Source organism: Giraffa tippelskirchi, chromosome 5 (assembly GCF_054371585.1).
Source record: "Giraffa tippelskirchi isolate mGirTip1 chromosome 5, T2T-mGirTip1v1.2.pri, whole genome shotgun sequence".
Lineage (NCBI taxonomy): Eukaryota > Metazoa > Chordata > Mammalia > Artiodactyla > Giraffidae > Giraffa > Giraffa tippelskirchi.
The window spans coordinates 190450349-190457345 of record NC_137279.1 but is presented as its reverse complement, the minus strand read 5'-3'; the positions used below and the strand labels follow the sequence as shown (position 1 = coordinate 190457345).

Genomic DNA, 6997 nt, shown 5'->3' with positions numbered 1-6997 from the left:
TTTACAGTCAAGTAGAAACATTCGAAAGTATTAGCTGCTCAGTCATGTCTGACTCTTTGTGACCCCATGGACCGTAGCCCGCCAGGCTCCTCTGTTGGTGGAATTCTCCAGGCAAGAATACTGGAGTGGGTTGCCATTTCCTTCCAGGGGATCTTCAAAACCCAGGGATCGAACCCGGGTCTCCTGCATTGCAGGCAGATCCTTTACCATCTGAGCCACCAGGGAAGTTCTAGCTTTGAGTATTTACTGTGTGTAGGACAGAGGAGCCTGTGGGCTACAGCGCATGGATCGCAGAGTCAGACATGACTGAAGTAACTTGGCACAGACACGCAAACGGCTCTCTTCTATCTGCTCTGGAGGCTTAAAAATGAAACTGAGATGAAAATTTATTGAGTGACCTTCAGACAGAGAAGAAGAAATATTGTATGACATCCCTTTTATATGGAATCTAAAAAGAAATAGTACACACGAACTTATTTACAAAGCAGAAAGAGATGGTTGCTGGGAGAAGGATGCGGGGAGAGACAGGGAGTTTGGGATGGACATGTACACACTGCTATACTTAAAATGGGTAACCAACAGGGACCTACTGCAGAGCACGGGGAACTCCATTCCATGTTATGTGCACCCTGGACGGGAGGGGAGTTTGGGGGAGAATGGATACATGTGTATGTATGGCTGAGTCCCTTTGCTGTCCACCTAAAACTATCACAACATTATCAATCAGCTATACCCAATACAAAACAAAAAGTTTGTTTTTTAAAAAGAAAGAGAAAAAAAGTAAATTGTGAAAACAGTTCTTGAATGACCTAGATTTTGTTGCTGAAGTAAGTCTCAGGCAGTTTAAGTGCACAGATGTAGATGGTCCAGAGGGAGTCTCTCCCAGCGAGGGCCTGTCAGTGTGACCTCACCCAGAGGCTGCAGGTCAGCTGGCTTCTTGGGGCCAATTTTTCATCTCAAGCCACTGGTGTGAGTGACCACAGGAATTTCTGCAAGATACAGATGGTGGCTGACTCTCATGATTTGTACTGGGTGCTACTGAAAATGTTTCTTTTCTGGATGATTCAGTGGGAGAATTTACTCTGATGTAGGGTGGAGGCCAGTGGTCCCTGGTGCTTTCATTTACTGGAACTTCCCAATAGATCAACCCCCACATAGACAGCACTAGCTGTCAGATTTCCTCTAATTTCAAATGTGTTTGGAATTTTTTTGTTTTTAACTTAAGTACGTACAGGAATTCGTATCTATCCCCTTTAAATTCCAGCTGGGTAGTCTGGGCTCACTCTTCTGGCGTCCAGCTCTGTGCAATGAGGGGATCAGAGTGGAGCACAAAAGCCTTTGCAAAGCCTCTGACTTTCTTGAGTGCTGAATCGCTAGATTCCTGCCGTGTCACGAGCCAAGACGGGAAAGGCTGTGTGAGATGCAGACAAGATCTCACTCTGGAATCATCCAGTGAGTGAGGACGGCAGAAAGCTCAGCGACAAGAATCACTTCCTGCTTTGAATTCAATGTGTGGTGAAGCTTCTGGCTCAGAACCACAGAATATGTGAACAGCCAACCCCGTAGAGACGCAACCCACTCCAGAATTCTTGCCTGGAGAATCCCATGAACAGAGGAGCCCGGCAGACTACAGTCCATGGGGTCACAGAGAGTCGGACACGACTGAGTGACTGAGCACTCCCGCAGACTCCAGACCTGACATCTGAGATAGAGGCCCTCCTGGAGCCTTGCCACCATCCACCGCCATATCGATCTCCCCTTCTCCTCACCTGTAGATCTTTGCACCTCTTTCCATCTCTCCCCTCTCACCTGACAGCGGTGCCCTGCTCCCATTAGACAGAGAGCTGTCCACCCTCCCCTCCCTCCCTTCTAAGGACTTTGATCCTACAAATCTCTCTCTCTTCTGTGTCATTGGAGAAGGAAATGGTAACCCACTCCAGTACTCTTGCCTGGGGAATACCACGGATAGAGGAGCCTGGTGGGCTACAGTCCAGAAGGTCGCAAAGCGTTGGACACAACTGCAGTGACTTATTGTACATGCATGTCCGAAAACAAACAGCAGCAGCATCAATTAAAAAAAACATTCCGCAAACCTGTGCAGTCACCTCGCTTCTCCGCTCTGCCCTGGGGAAGCCTCACTTCTGTTGGCTGTAATGGGGCCACTCTAACCAGGCTTCTGCACCCACTGCTTTTGCCTTTCTCTCCAGATTACCGATGGCCTCCGGGTTGCCAAGTTCCATGGCTTGGACTCTGCTGTCATCTTACCTAAACTGCTGGGGCTTTTAGTACCCTGGACCTCCTTGAAAGCCTTTCTTCCCTCAGCTGTCATGACTCTGCTGTCTCCTGGCTTTCCTCTCATTCACTGTGGGTCCTGCCTAATCTGGTCTGAGTCTGTGTCTCTGGTTTCCTCTCTTTCTCCCCTTAATGTCTCCTGCTCCCTCTCCATCACACACACAGATGGTGCATAGCTATGGCTCTGGGGGTCTTGGGAGGGGTGATGGTGAAGCTGGAACCAGCCTCTATCTGAGAGTCAGTAAGAGGTAACATTACAGGGTTTCTGCCTCCAGCCTAAAGTCAACAAGGCGCAGACTTTGCAGGTGGTCCAGTGGTTAAGAATTCGCCTGCCAGTGCAGGGGACATGGGTTCGATACCTGGTCTAGGAAGATTCCACATGCCTTAGAGCAACTAAGCCCACGTATTGCACCTAGTGAAGCCTGCATGCCTAGAATCTGTGCTCTGCAATAAAGGGGGCCACTGCAACGAGAGCCCGCGTACCACAAGCAGAGAGTCACCCCTGCTCGCTGCAATTAGAGAAAGACCACAAGCAGCAACAAAGACCCAGCACAGCCATAAATAACTAAAACTCACACAAATGAATAAGTAAACAAGGCCTTAGCAGGGACAGCAGGATTCCCGTGTGGAAATACAGGTCACAAATATAGTTTAGGTGATGAATTAAACGCTCATTCAATATTTAAATGCGCTGCAAAACAATTTTAAAGCAAAGTCACTAGGTTATATTGACAGTGGTAGCAGGGTAGGCAATCTTTTTTCTTTAAAATCGTTCTCTCCAAGGTGGGTCATAAAATGGATCCCGGGTCAGCACCCGGCTGATCAGAGTGGGGCTCCTCTGGGCAGCAAGAGGTACTGGCTTCACTTGGAAACCAGGGTTAACTTGATTAAAACCAGGCCAGGCAGCCTGTGATGGTGCAGCTGTGATGGAGTTCTGGGAGATTAATGTCCATGAACGGATTTTACAGATCAGATCATGGCTCAGAAAGCTTGGTAGTCAAGTAGCGAGAGCTGTCAAAACAAAACAAAGAGATCAAAAGTCTAGGGCAAGACTTTGGAATTTGGTTCACCCAACAAACTGGGCAAAAGGTGACTCCATTTGACCAAGAATGATGAATTTGTCAAATCTGTATAAATATCATGTGATCACCTGTGCTATGTGCTAAGTCACTCAGTTGTGTCTGATTCTTTGTGACCCCATGGACCGTGGCCCGCCAGTCTCCTCTGTCTATGGGATTCTCCAGGCAAGAATACCAGAGTGGGCTGCCATGTCCTCCTCCAGGGGATCTTCCCGGCCCAGAGATTGAACCCGCGTCTCTTACACCTCCAGCATTGGCAAACAGGTTCTTTACCACTAGCACCACTGGATTACCTATAACAACAAAACTCTTCTGCTTCTTACTTGGAGGTGATTTCTTGAATATGACACCCAAAGCAAAAGCAACAAAAGCAAAAATAAACAAATGGGACATCATCAGTTCTAGCACTGGATGGAGGATAAAATATCCTTTCTATTTACTGTATACTTCTTACTAAATATGTTGTCGTTGTTGTTGTTTGGTTGCTAAGTCGTGTCCGACTCTTTGCAACCCCATGGACTGCACTATGCCAGGCTTCCCTGTTCTTCACAATCTCCAGGAATTTGCTCAGACTCATATCCATTGAGTTGGTGATGCTATCTATCTCTTACTCTGCGACCCTCTTCCCTTTTGCCTTCAATCTTTCCCAGCATCAGGGTCTTTTCCAATGAGTTGGCTCTTTGCATCAGGTGACCAAAGTATTGGAGCTTCAGTGTCAGTCCTTCCAATGAATATTCAGGGTTGATTTCCTTTAAGATTGACTGGTTTGATCTCTTTGCTGTCCAAGGGACTCTCAAGAGTCTTCTCCAACACCACAATTCAAAGGCATCAATTCTTTGGCACTCACCCTTCTTTATGGTCCAACTCTCACATCCGTAGATGACTACTGGAAAAACCATAGCTTTGACTAGATGGACCTTTGTTGGCAAAGTGATGTCTCTGCTTTTTAATATGCTGTCTAGGTTTGTCATAGCTTTTCCTCCAAGGAGGAAACGTCTTTTAATTTCATGGCTGCAGTCACCATCTGCAGTAATTTCGGAGCCCAAGAAAATAAAATCTTTCACTGCTTTAACTTTTTCCCCTTCTATTTGCCGTGAAGTGATAGGACCAGATGCCATGATCTTAGTTTTCTAAATGTTGAATTTTAAGCCAGCTTTTTCACTCTGCTCTTTTACCTTGATCAAGAGGCTCTTTAGTTCCTCTTCATCTTCTGCCATTAGAATGATATCATCTGCATATCTGAGCTTGTTGATATTTCTCCCGGAAATCTTGATTACAGCTTGTGATTCATCCAAGTGATATATCTGCTAAAAATGTAGAGAGGGGATATTCCGGATTTAATCCAGTGTCAAGACTGATAGAGGAGAGCTGGACACCACCAGTCAATTATTAAAATGATTAACATGAATCAATAGCAAACACAGAGCAGCCATGTGGCAGGTTTCCGGTCACTTGATTGTGTTTAGTAGTTGGAGGAAATGAAGGGCTGGGTCAAAGAGCACATCTTCAAATATCTATTTAACTTACAGAATTTTTGCAAACATTTTCATCTTCTAATGGAAGTTCCTGGGGTGGGGGGAGGCAGTCATTCCATGTGTTTGCTTCATTTAAGTCCAAGGATCTATAATCACAAACTAATCACCCTATGGAGTCAACATTCCGGCTCCCAGAAGCAGAGCCATGTAAGTTCTGAACAATGTTGAAATCTTGAGATTTTGCTCTGTGACTTAGAGCTGCAGGTCTGCATCCAGTCCTGTCTTCTAAACATGTCCAGCTTCCTTTCCTCAAGTCTTGAGTTTGGGTCCAAAGCCTCACCATTGAGGTAACTGTCATTCCCCCTGTGGGTGGAGGGTCAAGCCAGAGTTTCTGCCCTCTGCAGAAACAGGTCACAGGTCTGTTCATATTTAAGTTTCCAAGGTGAGAGAACAAAAGTGTAGGAGTTTCTATATACTGAATCTGATCCTGCGTTCTCTGTGAAAATAGAAAATGTAATGGATAGATAACCAAGAGATCTAAATGGATGACGGATGGATGGATTGGTGGATTGGGTAGATGGATAGATGGATGGATGAATGGATGACAGATAGAGGGTGAGAGGGATGGACAGACAGACAGACAGATGTATGAACGGATGGATAGATGGGCAGACAGATGGTAGAGAGATGGATAGATACACAACTTAGGATGAACTGGGAGAAAAACTCACCTTTACCCTTTCATTAAGGTAGCATTTTTGTTGACTTTTCTCCCCAGGGATCCCTTGATTCATGCACTCAATCGAGTCTCCCTCTCTGGCTGCTGGAAAGAGCAGAAGCACATTTAATCTCATCTGTATCAAGTGTAAGGTCCTCAAGGGCAGCTTCTTGGGGGCTGGCTTCCCTCCTGAATCATGGGTTTTTCTTTATCATCATTATTGTTCCTCCCGGAACATTATTATTACTTTTTCTCTCTCATACTCAGTTTTTGTTATAATCTAACCTAGTGTTTATTTTTACAAACTGCATTTTTTTTTTTAAGGGAAAGGAGTTGGGAGGAGAGGCCAGGAGTGCTGGACTGTGGCAGGAAGGGAGATAGATGGTCCAGGGAGGGAGGGAAGGAGCCGCAGGGAGACCGCAACCACCACAGGCAGGGCTTCCCCTGGGTCCCTGCCCCTTCCCTAGACCCCTTCTGTCCTCTCCAAGGCCTTGTCCTTTTCTGGGACACCCTTGCTTCTTCTTTGGGGCTCCTTTGCAATGGGAAGCAGAGGCTCACAGAGGATGGCGAGCTGCCCAGGGTCACACGGCCTAGAAAGTAGCTGAGTCTGACTCCTGACAGGGCTGCTGACCGGAAAGGTCATGGTCACGCTTGCCGCGCCCTCCTCCCTCCCTAGACGCTGGGGTCATCTCAGGACCGCTGCTCTGATGGCCAGCCCGCCCTCAGTGTCCCCTCCTTCCCCTGGGTATGGCTTGTCCCCAGGCACCCCCGCTGGCCGTCCCTGGTCCTTCCAGGCCCCTCTCCTGCTGCTGCACCCCTGATCACCCTCCTCCCCTCTGCGAAGACTCTTCCTGCTTCAGCCTCAGTGCGAGGACTGCCTTCTCTGAGAACCTTCCCTGCGCTGGGGTGGGAGCCTCCAGTCCCCACAGTGAGTGGGTGGCACTGGGAGTTTGAAACTTGAGATTGGGAATCTGCATGACTGGGTGTCAGAGCCGCCTCTCCTGGGCTCGGCCCAAGTCAGCGTGAAGGTTTTGGATGCTCTGCAGGAGACAGGCTCACCCCCAGGGGAATGCAGAGTGGGGGCCCGTCGAGGCTGCGAAGCTGGGTTTGAAGGTCAGGAGACCCTCCACTGTCACCAGCCCGAGTCATGTTTGCAGGGAGACAGAGTACAGAAGACTTCTACTGCCCCAAACCTGAGTGGACTTTGTTACAAGGGGATGGCGTGGTGGGCAGTGTGGGGGACTCAGGCCCTGAACGGCCTACCATCACCTACTAATGTGCTTGGGCCACAAGCTGCTAAACAAAGAATTTTAATGGCAATAAAAGTCCAATCTCCCCTATATCCACCCTGTCTGTACTGGGGTAGTTCAGCACGCTAGGGTAATTTTCACCACTGGCTTCCCACCTGTGGCCATCTGTGCTCTCTGCTCAGA

General features: G+C 47.8%; 1 long non-coding RNA gene across 1 annotated transcript; it reads right to left on the bottom strand.

Annotated features, from left to right (window-relative positions):
• Positions 1-3773: 3773 nt before the first annotated feature.
• Positions 3774-6449, bottom strand: LOC145504986 (uncharacterized). The gene is made up of 2 exons (XR_014052672.1): positions 5578-6449; positions 3774-5342 (listed from the first exon to the last, which is right to left on the bottom strand). It is a non-coding gene; the product is annotated as an uncharacterized LOC145504986 (long non-coding RNA).
• Positions 6450-6997: the final 548 nt, after the last annotated feature.